Source organism: Pteronotus mesoamericanus, unplaced genomic scaffold, assembly GCF_021234165.1.
Source record: "Pteronotus mesoamericanus isolate MK-2021 breed Mesoamerican mustached bat unplaced genomic scaffold, CSHL_Meso_final contig_639, whole genome shotgun sequence".
In the NCBI taxonomy this organism is placed as follows: Eukaryota; Metazoa; Chordata; class Mammalia; order Chiroptera; family Mormoopidae; genus Pteronotus; species Pteronotus mesoamericanus.
In genome coordinates, this window is record NW_026555223.1 from 378,879 (window position 1) to 397,297 (window position 18,419).

Below are 18,419 nucleotides of genomic sequence, written 5' to 3' on the forward strand. Positions count from 1 at the left end.
TTAAATGAACTACACACAGGAAATACTCAACTCAACAGCCAGTAGGATAAAAGTAAATAAAAATGAAATAATAATTTCACACTTATCAGACTGGGAAAATTTTATAATTGATAGGATCAAGTATTGAAGGACAACAGAGAAATCTTTGTACACTGTTTGTGGGACTGTAAATTAGTTCAACTACTTTACAGAGCAATTTGGCAATACCTAGGCGAGTCGAAGTTGTACATACACTGTGGTCCAGCAATTCCATTTCTAGCATTGACCCTAGGAAAAAACTCTCAGTTACACAGGGCATAGCCCAACTAGAATGTCAGCTCTATGAGAGCAGGGCATATTTTTCTGTTTCATTCTTGGCTGTATTCCCAGTGCATGTAGATAGTTGGTCCTCGATTAATATTTGTTGACTTGACGAATGAATGCGTTGAAGACATGGTCATATCAAGAAAGCACCCTCTGGCTTCATTGAGGAGGTGAAAACTAGAGGTGGGAAAAGGAGCTGGGCAATGATGCAGTGATGCAGCGATTCAGGAGCCAAGTGACAGGGTCGTGGTCATGGAGCCCAGTTCAGACAGAGGAGCCATGCCTCCCCTATTGCACGTCTCACTTACTTCCCAGTAAACTCGGCTCCCTTGCCCTCTCATCACAGGCAACCTGACGGTTTCTGCCTCAGGTCTCAGCCAGGAGCTTCCTCAGCTCATCTTTACTAGTCACTGGAGAGTTAAACACTGCACAATGAGACCTACTGCTTAGCATCTTTCTTCAGGCCCCTCCAACTAGCATTCAAAGCTCTTTAATATCCAAGTCCCACCTGCCCCCATCCTTAAATTCCCCTGGGGATCTGACAGGTCACCAGCAAATGAGTCGGGCTGGGAGGGGCCTGGAGCTCAGAGCAGATGCCCCATCTAAGTAGGCACCACTATCAGCTCCAGCAGTCAATAGCCACGGACTTGGCCTGTCTGTTTTGTCTCCTCTCGTCCATGTGGCCCCTTCTCCATCTCTTTCGCTCCCACCTCTGGAAACTTCCGCTTCCTGGAGCTTGAGTTTGACTGCTCCCCATGTGTGATGATGACTCCCTTCCTGATGTCTTCCAGCTGCGCTTCTCTCTTCACTGCGCGCCCCCCCAACCCCCGCAGGCAGTTCTGCGAAGCTTCTATGCTTGTACCTGGGGTCTCCATTGCTTCCTGCTATACAAGCTGCCTTTCCTCGTAGTCCTTGAGTAATACCCCCTGACTGCCCTGGCCAGGTGGCTCGGTTCATTACAGTGAAGTCCTGTACACCAAGAGGTTGCCAATTGACTCCCAGTCAGGACACATACCTAGGTTGCAGATTTGAGCCCCTGGGTACATATGGACCTGTAGTAGACAACCGATCAATATTTCTCTATGTGCCACTGAGGTGCAATATCTGGAACTGTTTGATTCTGCCTACAACTTTCTTCCAAGTGCACCCTCCTCCCAATTTCTTCTTTGCTTACTCCTCCAGTCCAGCTGCTATTGCTGAAACTAGGGGACCTGCTTAGTGGTGTTTTCTCACCCACACTGATGTGCCCATGGGAGGAAGCTCCTCTTCTGCTCCACTAAAATCACCAGCTCCTTAGGTCTGTCTTCAGTTCATCAACGCCCTTATCTCTGCTTCCTGTCCCAGGTCAACTCTCCAGGTCTGTGATTGAATAAGGAAGCCACTTCCCCAAATCCCTCAACCCTTTGCATGTCAGAGCAAGCATCTCTGAGCCCCCAGGGTTGTAATGGAGGAGGCTCGGGGAGATAGGAGTGGGGTTTTTTTTCTGCAGGGAGCCTTGCGTCCAGGAAGGAGGAGGAGAGAAGACCACCATGCATCCTAGCATGCAGACAGATAGAAAGTGGACTCAGGAAAGGATTTGGAGGACATGGGGCAATTCCTTCTCTCTCACTTCTGCAGGAACCCGGGTGTATTAGCCTTAAGGGGGTGGGTCTGGGATTCTCAGGTTCTAGAATGCAATGATTCTAACCCTTCTAAACCTTTCCTGGGTTAACAAGGGACTCTCGGGGCTGGACTGGCCCTTGGGGAGACTGGAGCTCTCATTTTGTGCCACCCGAACCCCACTCCTTCACCTGCCACTAGCTTAAAGGAGCCAGGACTCCTTGAGGAAGTGCTTGATTCCAGGCCAGGGGCAGGGAAAATATAAGACGATCCAGGAACGTTCTGTAGTCCCAGAAAGCAAAGGAGTGGTCAGGCTCCGCTGCAGCCACCATCACCACTGCTGGCCCCGCCTCAGTCTCAGTGCAGATAGCGGCCCCTGCCAGGACAGCTGCACTGCCAAGCGTCCCCTGGCAGCACAGTGGAAGTTGCTGACAACTATATCCAGCCCTTGCCAAATATATCCCGTTGTGCACACATCTAGAGTGAGGTCCCTCTGGGTGCAAGGTGGGCACCACGGCTGAGAAGCTTGGCTGCCACCACTACAGGGACCCCTGCAGGGGAAGAGGTGCTTGCAGAAGGATGGCCACCACTGCCACCTGCAGTGCTCGGACAAATCCTGAGCCAACGCCTGTGTGGCACACGGCGAGCCCACAGGTGCACACTCCAAGGAGGTGCATTATAAGAACCGCTGCTGGCACGACACCTGCTTCCACTGTGACAAGTGCCTGCGCCCCTCGGACAAAGAGGCCTTTGTGTCCCTGGACAACAAAAGCCTGCACAACAAGCACACCACACAGGAGGGCTTCCCCAAGTGCAAGGGGGCTGCTTCAAGCCCATTGTGGAAGGAGATGAGAAGCGAGTTACAAGGGGACCGTCTGGCACAGAGGCTACTCACCAGAAGCAAGTGCAGGCACGTTGTCGGGACTGAAGCTTCCTCCTTAAATGGGAGGACTGCTACTGCGTGAGTTGCCATGGGGCCAAATTTGCCAAGCATGGCGTGAAACACAACAAGGCCATCACATCTGGAGGAGTCCCTCACCGGGATCAGCCCTGGCATGCCGAGGGCTTTGTGTGTGTCACCTGCTCTACGAAGCTGGCTGGGCACCGTTTCACCCCGTGGAGGACCAGTGTTACTGTGTGGGTGGCTACAAGAACTGTGTGGCCAAGAAGTGTGCTAGATGCAAGAGCCCCATCACTGGGCTTGGTAAAGGCTCCAGCGGGGTGGCCCATGAAGGACAATCCTGGCATGACTACTGCTTCCACTGCAAAACAACAACAACAACAACAACACATTCCTCATGAACCTGGCCAAGAAGTGCTTTGCTTTCCATCGGGAACAAATATATTGCCCTGACTGTGCCAGGAAGTGGTAAAGTAGCAGGAGCTCCTGTCCTGAAAAATGGAATTGTCTTGTTCTTTGCGTCCTCACCCACTGCTCTACACCATCTACAGGGAAAGAGCAGCTTTCACCCCTTCAAAGCTGTTCCTTCTCTCTTTTCTCACATTTTACAGTGTTACTCAAATAAGGGAACACAGTGATCATCCTATAATTTAGCAAAGTGCAACTCTGCAGCAAAGTTAATTTTTCAACATCTGCAGTTAAAAAACTAACCCTTAGATAGATTGACTCTTCTGCATGTTTATCATAGAGCAGAAAAGTACTAACCATTTAGCTGCTTAGTGATGTAAGCAAGAAGCCTAACAGGAAGAGCTCCCACTGAGATGCCTTTGTGACTTAGCTGGGACCCACCGTGTCCTCACACGACACACAAGAGTTGCAGTGGCTACTCCAAGCGGCTTCTCCAACCCCCTGCTCACCCTGTGTTCTGTGAGCAGAAGAACTTACTGATATGCATAGTTTAACTTCCTTATCAAAATGTTCCTTCTGTTCTTTCGTGCTTTTGATCAACTAATACAAATATCTAGAAAATCAACAATTTAACCTAGCTGTGATTCTAAACTCAGCCTTTGCACCTTCTAATATTTGAGTTCCCCGTGTGCCGTACTTTCTGAACATTCCTACTTTCAAGCATGGAACACTCAGGTGATTTGGAAAGTGGAGCCAGATCTGGGAGAAGGAGCGTGTGTCAGAGGAACACCATCCCAGTGAATACTTCTGGAAATGTAACACAACTAGCTTTTGTTTTTGTCTTCTTAATAAATAATATTTTGTTTTGCCCTGGCGAGTGTGGCTCAGTGGATTGAATGCCAGCCTGTGAACCAAAAGGTTGCAGGTTCGATTCCCAGTTATAGCACAAGCCTGGGTTCTAGACCAGGTCCCCAGCAGGGGGTGTTCAAGAGATAACTGCTCAGGGTTTCACATCAATGTTTCTCTCCCTCTCTTTTTTACTCCCTTCTTCTCTCTCTACAAATAAATAAATAAAATCTAAAAATTATAAACACAAAAAATTGTTTTTAAATAATATTTTGTTTTGCAACTTCCAGTCAAGATGGAGGCAGAGGTAAACATGGTTCTACTCATCACATAACCACAGCAAAAGTACAGCTAAACTACAGAACAACTATCACTCACAGCCATCAGAAAATTGACCTGTCTGGAAGTCTGACAGCTAAGGAATTAAAGAAACAATATGCATCCAGCTGGGCAGGAAGAGCAGTGGGGCAGAGACGAGGAGACATGGAATGGGGCTGGTCCCACACCCACATTTCTGTAGTTTTGACATCATCCTACCGAAGTAACCATAAAACTGCAGCGCGGCAGCCGAGAAGGTGACAGGACTGAACTGACACGCATGTGACATTTCAAAACAGCAGCGAGTTGAATCCCTGTAACAGTAATCGTCTGCTCTTTGTCCCTGCGTTAAAGGTCTCGCCAACGTCCCTTGTGATCCTTAGGACTGCTCCTCAAGAGCTTCGCTGGGTCTCTGGGGGAGTGAGGAGGCACCATCCCCACAGGCAGATTTCCCTGAGGTGCTTATCTGAGAGGCAGGATCATCTACATACTGTATTCCAGGTACATTGTTATATTACATAGTAGAATGAGGCAAAATCAAAAGTGAACAGATAATAATACATATTGACATTCATGCAGCAGCAGTTAGAGAAGCCGATGCCTCACTTCTACATTTTGTTATTAGCTATTATCATCTAATGTTTCAGTGTATTCTTACAGAAATAATTCGTGAATATGCTGCTTTATTTCTGTAATTAATTAATAGGTTAAAAAAAAACAGATGGGGCATGCTGAAAAGAAACAGGAGCCAACCTGAAGAGCGCCCCACGATGAAAGCTGAAACAATTTGAGAAGACAAAAATAAAGTATTGGATTAGAAGCCATGGAATAAAACAAATATCCGTCAGTCTATAGATATATAAGTCAATGACTGGCTAAATAAATAGGGAAGGAGAGATACTACGAAAGAGTTCCAGCTAACAGATGTCGGCTGAATGAGGGAAATGGAAACTCACTGTGAAAACAGCACAGTAACAACTGTCGGCGAGGTCCTTGGATGGAGGCCCGCACCGGTGGGCAAAAGTCGGAGGAGAAACAGAACTTTGTAGTCTCAAATACAATATATTCCTCAAGATGGTTATCAAGTAGAGGAAAAACTAGTAATTTTACGTGAAAGAAAACAAATAAGCAAGCCATTAAAGTCGACACTGTCAAGAATAAGATGCATCAGAGACAGCATCATGCACCCCGGACAGGACGCACTGAGAGGGGCACAGCATTTCTGCGCTATTCTTGCCCAGACTGAATAATCTCAATCCAGTCATGAGACGACATCAGAAAAACCCCAAGTCGAGACACAGTCTACTGATTAACTGACCAGAACTTTTCAGAAGTGTTGAGGTCATCAGTCAACAATATTGTAACTACTATGTATGGTGTCAGATGGGCACTAGAATGATCAGGGTGATTACTTCCTAAGTTATATGAATGCCTAATCGCTATGTTGTACCCTGATCTAATATAATATTGTATGTCAACTGTAATTGAAAAATAAAACATAATTTTTCAAGTGTCAAAATCATGAAAAAATGAGGAGTTGTCCGAAATAGGAAGAGCTTTAGAAAGACATAAATGCAATGTGAGACACTGGATGGCATCCTGGAATGGAAAAGGACACTAGGGAAAAACTGGTGAAATCTAAATAAAGCCTGTAGTTTGTTAATAATGTACCAATGTCAATTTCTTATTGTACCATGGTTATGCAAGTTGTTAACATCAAATGAAGCTGAGTGAAGAATAAACAAAATCTCTCTGTACTCTCTGCAACTTTTCTGTCCTTCTGAAAGTATTTCAAAATACATGATACTTTTAATTCCAGAGAGAGAGAGAGAGAAACATCCATATTAGAGAAACATCAATCTGTTGCCTTACGCACATGGCCCAACGGGGAACCAAATCTGCAACCCAGGCGTGTGCCCCGATGGAAATTGAAAGCATGACCTTTCAGTTAATGGGATGATTCTCCAACCAACTGAGCCACACTGGCCAAACGGAGCCATACCAGCCAGGGCTCAACCTATGATTTTTAAAGACTTTTCAAATACCTGCCCTTCCTAATCCTCCTCTGAATCTTTCCATTGATGACATTTTTAATCAGATAATAAAAAGGACTTCCCAAACTCTTTACCATCATCCCTCACTAACTACTCTGAACCACAGCTCCTCTGAGTTATGTATTTTAACCGTCCTTCACTGCACTCCTTAGTGATAACTTTCCCCTGAATTCCCATCACGGTACAACAGCCTATAGGTAGAATGCAAGAGAGACTTCTGTAATCTCTTAGAACCCCCCTAGCTTGTATCAAGGTCAAACTCCAATTTCGTTTTCAGCATTAGGGAGAGATCATATGGAGGCAGGTGAGCAAGGCTTAAGACACTCCCACCCCAAGTCTTCACCTTTCAGCATGTGAGTGAGGATGGGATCTTTTTTAAACCTTCACTTTGATCATAAGCTTGCCCTGGACTACTGCAGTGAAAGCAACTGTAACAGGTAATAATAAGGACTTCCAAAATCCTCTAAAATCTGCCCCAAACACCAGCCCTTCAGTGTAAGCTCATTTGCTGTGCTGTAAACTTTTCTAATGCTCCCTTTTCAGTTGCTTCTCCTTGGGTCTCACTGCAGCAAGCCAGTGTCCAGTTAGGCTGAAAATGAACTTTCCACTCTTCAAATTGAAGTACACCATATATAATATAAGATGTATCTTGAAAGTGTAAAGCTTGAGGAAGTTTTACATCTCTCTACGCCCCTATAACAATTTTCCAGATCAAGATATAAAACATTTTTGACCCCCACAAAGTATCCACTATTGTGACCTTCATCACCTTTGTTCTCAAACGTCATGTCAATGGAATCAAACAGTGTATTTTCTTTTTAATCTGGCCAAAGACATTTGAAATTCCTTAATTCCATTCCCCATGAGACCCCAGAGTTTTTTGTGTTTATTTTTAAATAATGTTTATTTTTAATTATAATTGACATGTAATATTATATTAGTTTCAGGTGTACAGCATAATAATTAGACATCTATATAACTTTTGAAGTGATAGCCTGAGTAAGTCTAGTACCCATCTGGCACCATACATAGTTGTTATGATATTATTGACTATATTCCATACACTGTACTTTACATCCCCATAACAAGTTTTATACCTGACAATTTATACTTCTTAATCCCTTCCCCTTTTTCACCCATTCCCCCAAGTCCTTCGCATCTGGCAACCATCAAAACGTTCTCTGTGTCTCTGTTTTGTTTATTCAATCTATTTTTTAGACTTCACATATAAGTGAAATCATATGGTATTTATATTTCTCTGACTTTTTCCACTTAGCATAATACCATCTAGTGTCTTGGCGTGGACTTTGTTGCATCCATCTTGTTTGGGACTCTCTGAGCTTCCTGGACTTGCATGTCTATTTCCTTCACCAAGTTATGGAATTTTTCTTTCATTATTTTTTCAAATAAATTTCCAATTTTTCCCTCTTTCTCTTCTCCTTCTGGCACTCCTATGATGTAAGTGTTGGAACACTTGAAGTTGTCCCAGTGGCTGCTTACACTATACTTGGTTTTTGTGCTTTTTTTTTAATTCTTTTTTCTTCTTGTTGTCCTAATTGGTTGTTTTGTTCTTCCTTATGTTCCAAATCATTGATTTGATTCTCAGCTTTATCTACTCTACTGTTGTTGCCCTGTAAATTGTTCTCTATTTCAATTAGTGTGTCCTTCATTTCTGAATGGATCTTTTTTATGCTGTTGAGGTCCTCATTAAGTTCCCTGAGCATCCTTATTACCAGTGTTTTGAGCTCTGCATCTACTAGATTGCTTATTTCCATTTTGTTTAGTTTTCTTTCTGGAGTTTTGATCTGTTCTTTTGTGTGAACCATGTTTCCTTGTCTCCTCATCTTGGAAGCCTCCTTGTGTTTGTTTCTATTTATTAGATAGAGGTGCGATGACTCAGTGTCTTGGTAATGTAGTAGGTATCTTTCAGGGTCCAGTAGCACAGCCTCCCCTATCACCCAAGCTGCATACTCAAGGTGCACCTTCCAGGTGGGCTCAGTAGACCCTCCTCTTGTTTTCGAGCCTTGATTACTGTTTACAGGTCAATGGGAAGGATTTGCCCAAGCCAGCCAGTTGCAAGGACTGGTAGTGACCACTGACCACCAACCTTTGCCCTCCGTGGAGGATCAGCTGTGCAGGGGCAGGGTGGCAGTGCTTTGATGTGGTTTGTAGTTGTCCACTGGGTGTGCAGGCTCTGGGATTCCTCAGCTGGTACAGGCGAAGGTCAGCCCCCACTTGTGTTCTGCCCAGGGCCACCCTGCATGAGCTATAAAACTGTATGAGATGTCTACTACTTGTTCTGGGCTTGGAGATTCCCAAGTGAAGCCAAACTGTGAATCTAGGCTGGCTGCTTCTAGTGTCAGACCTGGGGCCATTTAGCAAGAGGTATGGGGGCTCGGGTCTCACTGAGGCCAGCTGTTGCTTGTTTGATAGGATTTAGGAAGTTGTGAAGCATGAGCCAAGACCAGCCATTCATGTAGATAAGTCATGGTTAACAACTTGGGTGGGCCCATAACTTAAGTGGGGTGAAGTCTCAGGGAATCCCCAGTGAGGGGCAAACAGTGTTAGCCAGGTTGATGGAGTCTCAGGTATAACACTGGCCTGCAGGCTCTGTGACTATTTTGGGGGAGGGCTAAGAAAGGGACAATGATCTTTTCCCACCTTACTGTCTGAGAGAAAAGTGTCCACCACATCTTGCCTTGATGCCGAACACTTCAATTCCTCCCTCTCTGCCACTGGTGCCTTTCAAGCTGCTACCCTGGTGCTGGAGCTCATAGGGAGTGAATCTGAGTAAGTCCATGTGTGGATTCTTTAAGAGGAAATGCTTGGGACTACAGAAATTTCTCCCACCAACTCAATCTCTGCTGCTTTTTGCACCCAGAATTTATGGGGGCTTATCTTATTGGCATTGGAACTCTGGGCTGGTGGGACCTGGTCTGGGGCTGGGACTCTTCACTCCCGAGATACACCTCCTGAATTTTTATCCACCACACATAGATGTGGTACCAGCCTGTTCTGGGTCTCCGCCCTTCCTACCCATCTGGATGGATGTGGTTAATTCTGTAGTTGTCAGACTTCCATTCAACTAAATTTCTGATGGTCCTGAGTGATGATTGTTCTATATTTTAGCTGTAATTTTGATGTGGTTGTGCGAGGAGGTGAGCCGTGTTTACATAGGCCACCATCTTGACCAGAAGTCCCCTCACTCAGTCATTTTGAATGCACAGCCACTCAATAAATGTGCTCACTCAACGGCATCTACTGCCCCCACTAACTAGTACAGTGAAGTTGTCACTGTTCATGTATGTGCATTCCAGTCTACTCTCCTTGGCTGCCAGTTTACATATCATGGAAACTCTTCTCATTATATTAATAATGGCTGGACTTTTTCCAGACAGACCTTTATTATATATACCATATCTTCTTTACTCTGTCATCTATCAATGGACACTTAGGTTGCTTCCATATCTTGTTATTATAAAAAATGCTACAATGAACATAGGGGTGTACATGAAACTCCAGACATTTAAGCCAACCAACCCCTGACCACTGACCACAATCAATTCACTCATCCAGTCAGTTATTCAATGAGCATTTATTGATCATCTACTTTGTGTCAGGCACTGCTCTGGGCACTGGAGATACAGTTGTATACAAAACTGACAAAAACCTCCACTCTCACAGAGCTTAAAACAGACTAAAAAATACAAACAAATAATATATAATTTCAGGTAGTAATAATTATTATGAAGAAAAAATTAAGCTGGGTAGGAGAAGTGGAAAAGGCTGGAAGTTTACACAAATTTTTCAGGAGCAGCTTCTCTGGAGAGGTGATATTTAAATGAAACATAACTGATGTGAGGGGGCACTATGGTCTGAATGTGTCCCCCAAATTTATATGTTGAATTCTTGGTCCCAGAGAGGATGGTACTAGTAGATGGGGCCTTTGGGTAATTAGGCCATGAGGGTATAGCCCTCATCAATGGGATTATTGCTCTTATGAAAGAGACCGCATAGATCCCTAGTCCTTTCTATGACTTGGAAATCTGTAACCTGGAAGAAAGTTCTCACCCACCCATGCCTCCAGCCTCCAGCACTGTGAACAATAAATTTCTGCTGTTTACAAGGTACCCAGACTGTGTTATAGCAGCCTGAACAGACTAAGACATGGGGCAAAGCAAGTCAATATGGGGTGAGGGAGAGGGAGAGAATGTGGGAACAGCAAGTGCAAAGATGGGATAAGCTTGACTCAATCAGGAAACAGCAAGAAGTTAGTGGGGAGGAAGCAGAGCAAGAAAGGAGAGAAATGGCAGAGGTGGGACCTAAGAAGTTGAGAGGATCCAGATCATGGAAGATTAGTGGGTTCCATTTTCTGAGAAAGAGAAGCCTGGGGCAAGCACAGTTGTGGGATAGAATATCAGTTCCATTTTGGATTTATTAAGTTTGATTACAATGTGGCACTCAGGAGGGAGCTTGGGGCAGAGGTATAAATTTGGAAGTCATCAGCATATAGGTGGTATTTAAAGTCATAGGGCTGGCCCTGGCCTGGTAGCTTAGTTTGTTAGAGTGTCCTCCCCACACGTGGAGGTTGTACATTCAATCCCCAGCCAGGGCACATACAAGAATCAACCAATGAATGCATAAATAAGTGGAACAACAAATTGATGTTTCTCTCTTTCCCTCTCTCCCTCTCCAATCAATAAATAAAAAGTTTAAAAAATAAATAAAGTCACAGGGCTGGAATGGATCAACTAAAAAAAGGAATATTAGAAACAACAAAACAGATATGAGTACAAGGACTGAGCTCCAACATTTGAAGGTTAGGGAGATGCAGGGGACACAGATGAGGAGCTATCACTGAGGTAGGAGAATGAGGTCCAAGCTATTGGAATCCAAGAAAAAAAATGTGAGTCAAGTAGGAGGGAATTATGTCCATCAGAAAAGAATATGAATACGTACCCTGATCTCTGTGGCTCAGTGGGTTGGGCATTGTCCTGAAAACTGAAATTTTGCCAGTTGGATTCAGTCAGGACACATGCCTGGGTTGCAGGCCAGGTCCCAGGATGGAGGCATGCAAAAGACAACCAATCAATGTTTCTCTCTCACATTGATGTTTCTCTTTCTTTCTTTCTCTCTCCCTTTCCCTCTCTCTAAAAACAAATAAATAAAAAAATTTTTTAGCCTTGGCTGGTGTGGCTCGGTGAATTGAGTGCCAGCCTGAGAACCAAAGGGTCTCCAGTTTCATTCCCAGCCAGGGCACATGCCTGGGTTTTGGGCCAGGTCTCTAGTAGGGGGCGTGTGAGAGGGAACTGATTGATCTTGCACATTTCACTCCCTCCCTTTCTCCTTCCCTTCCCCTTTCTCTAAAAATATATAAATAAAATCTTTTTTTTTAAAGAAATACACACTGAACAATTTAGTGGTAAAGGAGCATCAGCTCTACAACTTAATATGGTTAATAGAGAAAAAGAGGAAAGAGAGAATTAGATAAAGTGTGACAAAACGTTAACAATTTGTGAATCAGAGAAAGTGTACCTAAAAGTTTCTTGTCTTATTCTTGCAACTTTTCATTAATTTTGAAATTATATCAAAATTAAGAGTTCATAAAATATTTCCAAGTAACTTAACTGCATTACATAATAGAATTCAAGAATACTTAGAGGAACACAAAATATCTAACACCCAACAATGTAAATTTCACAATGTCTAGCATCCAATCAAAAAGTACAAGGCATGTGCATGTAAAAGATTTCTTATTAAATGTCAGCCATGTGTCAGGAACATTTCTGACATCATTCATTTGCTTTTGTAACCAATTTTGTGTTCTGACACTGGGCCAGGCAATGAATTTTGGGCAGGTATGTAAAATATTATGTTCATTTTACCCATGAAGAAACTAAGGTACAAAGACATTCAATAATACACTCAGTATCACACAGATTCTAAGTAATGGAATCTGTATTTTAACCCAAAACTACTAACTGCAGAGACTATGCTCTTTCTTTAAGTCACACTGTGTTGCAGCCTCTCTAGTTTGGACAGGTCCTCTTGGGGCGCAGGTAGACAGAAGAAGATGCATAGAGCCTTGGGGATGCTTAACATGGCTTTATTTGGGAGAGTCACACCGGCACAAGCCTGGGTCTGGAGAAATCACACAGGCCACAAAGCCTGTATCCGCAACGCACACAGACCACGAGCCTGTGTGGAGGGAGTCACACAGGCCACAAGCCCGTGTCCACGTCGGCACCCCGACTCCCCACCTCATCCAAAGCTCCTATCCCTCATATACTAGCCCCAAACAAAGTAGACAACAGGCCAGAAAGGTGAAGTAACTATCATGAGCTGCGCATGTGAGCCTACTCAAGACTACAGGGCAGTTTATCACATCTGGGGTTCAAGGCCATGAGACCTGGGCTCAAGACTGCAGGAACACTGCTTTGTCAGACTCCTCCTTCAATGTTGTGAGGAGCTTTTCTCTCCGGTTACCCACACATCTGGGTGAGAGAGCCAGACCACCTCCACGTACCTTACATACACTAAAGGGGAAAGCAAAAGAATATAATTGGGAAACAGGTATGAAATAATATAGCCCCATAAGACCCCAATTTTTTCCAAACAGAATCTCTCAGAATCATATTGTATTAGCTGCTATACTTTTAATATTTCCATTTTATAAGTTGACTTTTTTTAGATGGTCTGGATTAAATTCACATTAACAATCAACTTTTGACATATAAGTTCAATTTTGTAAGTAGGACATTCTTGATATTGATGATTCCATATTAAGAAAGATCGCACATATTCTACATCTTTGGAAGGGTTTGGGTCATACCAGTGGATGCATTAAAAAATCAACAAATGTTCACATAAGATTTGTATATTTCTTTTTTGTTTACTGAATGCAATTTTTTTAATTAATTTCTTTTTCCAAATACATTTGTCTCTGCCTTCCCCCCACCACTTTCCCCTGCCTCCTCCCCCTTCTCCCTCTCTCAATCCTTCCCCACTTTGGTTTTGTACATGAGTCCTTGCTATATGTTCCTTCATACGTAAATTTTTACCTCAAAAAATTATAAATAAGGAGAAATTTTATCTACATATCTGCATAAAACATAACACTGTAAAGAGAAAGCCATCAGCCACCGACAAGAATGGGATCACCCCGTTGCCAGGGAGGAGCTGACTGGCTGAATGGAGCCGGGCCGCTGTAAGAGGAAGGGAGTCCGCATGTGTGGCCCAGATGGTAGGTGGGCAAGCATGGTGGCAGGACAATGAGCTAGTTCTCTTTTGGTTGATGCTGTTTTCTCCATGACATAAGAAATAGCATCATCAAAAGTGGGATAACTGTAATAGCATAAACTATAATAAACAATTCAAAAAAGAAATGAGATCATCAACAGAGTGAGGTAGGGAGAAAGGGTTTTGGAGGTTTGCGGGGGCAGGAAAAGTGTACAAGGTGGGGGCCAAAGGGAGGCCTATTAGAGGTGAGGAGGGTTCAGCTGCCCTCGGTGTGTTTCGGTTTCTTCCATTACACCAGCACTTCCCCGCAGGGTTGACTTTGCCCCCAAGGGGACACTGAATAGTGTCTGAACTCATTTGATTTTCACAACTGGGAGCGGAGCTGCTACTGGCACCTAGTGGGTGAGGCAAGAGAGACTGCTCAACACACTACTATGCACAGAACAGCCCTGCCCCCATGAAAAATTACCCAGCCCAAACATCAACTGTAATACAGTGCTCTCTCCCCCAAGTTTCCTCTGTAATGGGAAAGCAAGTCAAACCACAAAAAGAACGTAAGCCCCTTAAAATTCCCCTTCCTATGAATCTCAGGCCCCCCAGTGAAGCAGTCCCATCAGGCCCCTCTCCATCCAGTCCTAGGGTCAGGAAGGGGTTATGGGGTTGGGGTGGATCCAGTACTGCCCCACCCCCAGAAGCAGGGGTAGATGCCAAGGGACGCCAGAGCTACTTAATTCCTTAATTAAGGCTTCACTCCTCTGCCAGGACCTGCCCTAACTGGCCTGTGTGGGACTTCAACAAGAAGGGGCCTCACCTCTATCCTACCATGTGCCCAGGGCCAGGGTCGTCAAATTCCCCAAGACCTATAAGCACTTCCTCCCTGACCCCCATGGGAATGGTAAACCAACCTGGGGCCGGGGGCAGTTTCCAGGGACTTTAGCCATAAATATCTTTTTTGTAGACACCTTTCCCATGGTATTTTTACTGCAAATGTTTTTGCCACATAATTAATTGGCTGTGAGGCAATTTTGCCATAAAATCATGACAAATAATAAAGGGACATTTATAAAGACATAATGAAACATGAAAAATGAACAACAAAATGAATAAGGCTTTACTGAGAAATGCAAAAATATTTGAATACACTTAAAATGTGTGTAGGTTAATGAGACCAGCATCACCATGTCTACTCGTCACTGCACAGACCATTGTTTATATATGACATAAAAATGGAAGTCACTGCGAGAGCTTCATCAATGGGGAAATGAAAGCAAAGTGACAACTGGCTTTAATACCTTTAAGTTGGCTGAAGGCAGTTGATTCATCAATGAAGAAAGCAGGGCAAACAAAAAAAAAACAACTGTCAATCAGTTATTTTGTATTTTCTTACAGCAAAACTGCCTTATAGCCAATTAGTCATGTGGCAAAATGTCTGCAGTTAAAATGTTTGTGGCAAAGATGTCTATGGCAAAGACAGTACGGTGAAAATATCAGATACATGAGGGAGCTCCTGGACTCCCAGACATTTTGGAGACACTCAGGGGCTCTCTCCCCACCACTACCCCGGGCACTGGAGTCCTTGCCCAGCTCTATGTTTTGGCATCCTGCCCTTGCGACCTGGCCAGGAGTAGATGACTACGGCCAGTTTCTCTGGCAGGGTCCAACAGCAGACACAGCTGGTGGGGGCTTAGGAGAGCAGGGGAAGGATTGCCTATGGGCCAGGGGGAGGGCCGTTCAGGTCTGATATTCTTTCTCCTAGGGCTTCCACCTGCCCTGCCCTGCTCCCAAGCCCTGCTTTAGCCACTGCCTCCAGTCCTGCCCTCTGCAGTCTCACTGGTGGAGGCATGAGAGACAGAAAGGAAAAGAGGGAGACCCAGAGAGCTTGGAGGAGATCGTGACTGAGAAAGCCTTACAGAGAGAGAAGCAGAGAGAAAGAGAAAGAGCACAGACAAGATTAGAGACAGAACAGAGTGAGCGACGAAGGCCCAGAGACACAGAGGGGGAGAGAGACAGCAACATAAGAAGAGACAAAAAGACCTAGAGAGAGGCAGAAGCAAAGTGAGACACAGAATTTCTGAGACAAACTGTGAGACCCAGAGAGCGGTGAGAGGAGCTGAGGAAATAGGCCCTGGGGAATGAGAAACTCCTGCTCAAGACAGAAAGGGACTTGCCCGGAGTCACACAACCAGTTAGGAAAATAAAGCCAAGTACCCAAAACACCAAAGATACCAGGTCCCCATCCCTGGTCTATCATTTTGACACAGCCCCACAAATCCAAACCCCCGAAACCAGACCTGGGCCCCCAAATGGCAAAAATGAAAAAGCCTTTGCCCTACGTCAGGGAAAATGACCACCACTTACCACAGTGAGAGGAGCTGAGGTCAACCTGCTGGTCAGGCTGGTCCAGGAGGGCACAAGTGGTGCCTAAGAATGGCACTGCCGCTGACTATGAGGGAGCAAAGATGGGAGGGGATTAAAGATCACTGGTGACCAAGAAAATGGGCCAAGGTGGCATGGACAGAGGTGATTTAAAAGCAGCCCTTGCCCCTCACACTAATCAACTCATCACATTCAAAGACACAGGAACACATGTGGAGCAGCCACAGCCAGCCTGGTCCAGAACACACCTCAGCTGTGCCTGCACCTCACCAGGCAAAGGGCCAGGGTCAGCTCCCAGGAGAAGAGGGGGAACTCTCAAGGCTCCCTGGCTCCATCTCCCTGTCCCTAGGACTGGCTGGAATCTCCTTCATCTCCTCTGAGGGCTACCTGGGTCTCTGGGTCGGTCTTTCTTGGGCTTTTTCTGGGAATCTGTTCATTAGCTTGAAAAGTATTTTAGTCCCAGCCCTGGGGTCTCTACTAGCATCTTACTCTGGAATGTAAAACCTCAGTTCAGACACTTGATTCTTTTCTGTTTGTTTCTGCTACTACTCTCCCTCTTGATTTGTCTCTGTGTCTGTCTAATATCCTGTGTCTCTCATTCTCTCTTTCCTCATGCTTCTCTGTGTGTGTGTGTATTTCTCTATTCTGTTTCTCTGTTAACCTAAAAATAGAAAGCCAAAATGAGAGACAGCAAGCATCTATTTTAGATCAATAAGAATAGCTAGTTAGTCAGAATGGCCATCATATACAAACCAACAAACAACAGGTGCTGGCGAGGCTGTGGAGAAAAGGGAACCCTAGTACACTGTTGGTGGGAATGCAGACTGGTGCAGCCACTGTGGAAAACAGTTTGGAATTTCCTCAAAAAGCTAAAAATGGACCTACCTTTTGACCCAGTGATTCCACTGCTGGGATTATACCCTAAGAATCCCGAAATACCAATTCAAAAGAACCTATGCACCCCAATGTTCATAGCAGCACAATTTACAATAACCAAGTGCTGGAAGCAACCTAAGTGCCCATCAGTAAATGAGTAGATCAAAAAACTATGGTACATTTACACAATGAAATACTATGCACCAGAAAGAAAGAAAGAACTACCATCCTTTGTGACAGCATGGATGGAACTGGAGAGCATTATGCTAAGCGGAATAAGCCAGGGGGTGAAAGACAAATACCATGTGATCTCACCTATACGTGGAACCTAATCAACAAAACAAGCAAGCAAGGAAAATATGACCAGCAATATTGAAAGAAAAAAGAAACCAACAGTAACGAGAGGGAAGGAGAGAGAGGGAAATGGGGAAAAGAAGGGTCAAATCAAGGAACATGTATAAAGGACCCACGGACAAAGCCAAAGTGGGGAAGGATTGAGGGTGGGAGGTGGGAGTGGGTGGGGCAGGGGAGAGTGGTGGTGGGAAAATGGAGACAAATGTATTTGAACAATAGTATTCCTATATTATAGCAATAATAAATTAGAAAAGTTTTTTAAAAAGAAAGAAAGAAAGAAAAGAATAGCTGTTTAGGCCCTGACTGGTGTGGCTCAGTGGATTGAGTGCCGGCCTGCAAACCAAAGGGTCGCCAGTTCGACTCCCAGTCAGGGCACATGCCTGAGCTGTGGGCCAGGTCCCCAGAGGGGGGCATGCCAGAGGCAACCACACATTGATGTTTCTCTCCCCCTCTTTCTGCCTCCCTTTCCAGTTAGGCAGATGTTTACATACATATGTTTCTATTTACATAGAAACATAGATAGATAGATGCTGGACAGACACCTATAGATATTTAGGTATCGCACTCTATTTTTCTGTATCCCTCATTAACTCAATGTGTATCTGTCTCTCTTAGTCTCTCTCTCCTTTCCCTCTCCATCTGTCTCTGTCTTTATTTCTGTCTCTCTTACTGTCTGTCTCTCTCTAAAAATAAATACATAAAATCTTAAAAAAAAAAAAAAGGAATAGCTATTCAGGAACCACCATCAGACAGAAGCCCAAATAGTATTCCAGTTACAAGGCAACAAGGCAAAACCATGAGGTATTCATGAGAACAGAAAGGGGTACAAGTATATCAGTAGAAGGAAAGTATTTCTTTTCTTTTTTTTTTTAATCCAAAGATGTGCTTATTTGGAGAGACAGGAAGAAAGGGAGAGAGGGAGAGAAACATCAATGCAAGAGAGAAACACTGGCTGCCATTTGAACACCCTAACTGATGGGGGACTGAACTCTCATCCTGGGCACATGTACCGAAAGGGAACTGAACGTGCGATCTTGTATTGGTGCAGATTACATAACATAGTGACGTTAATTCTAAAGGATGTATTCAGTTTTCAGTCCAATAGTCACAATATCTGCTTTCTTGTTATTTTTACAAACAGTTCT

The 18,419-nt window shown here is 44.4% G+C and overlaps 1 pseudogene; it reads left to right on the forward strand.

Moving 5' to 3' along the window:
- The first annotated feature begins 1,058 nt into the window (after positions 1-1,058).
- Positions 1,059-3,275, forward strand: LOC129076658 (four and a half LIM domains protein 1-like; annotated as a pseudogene).
- Positions 3,276-18,419: the final 15,144 nt, after the last annotated feature.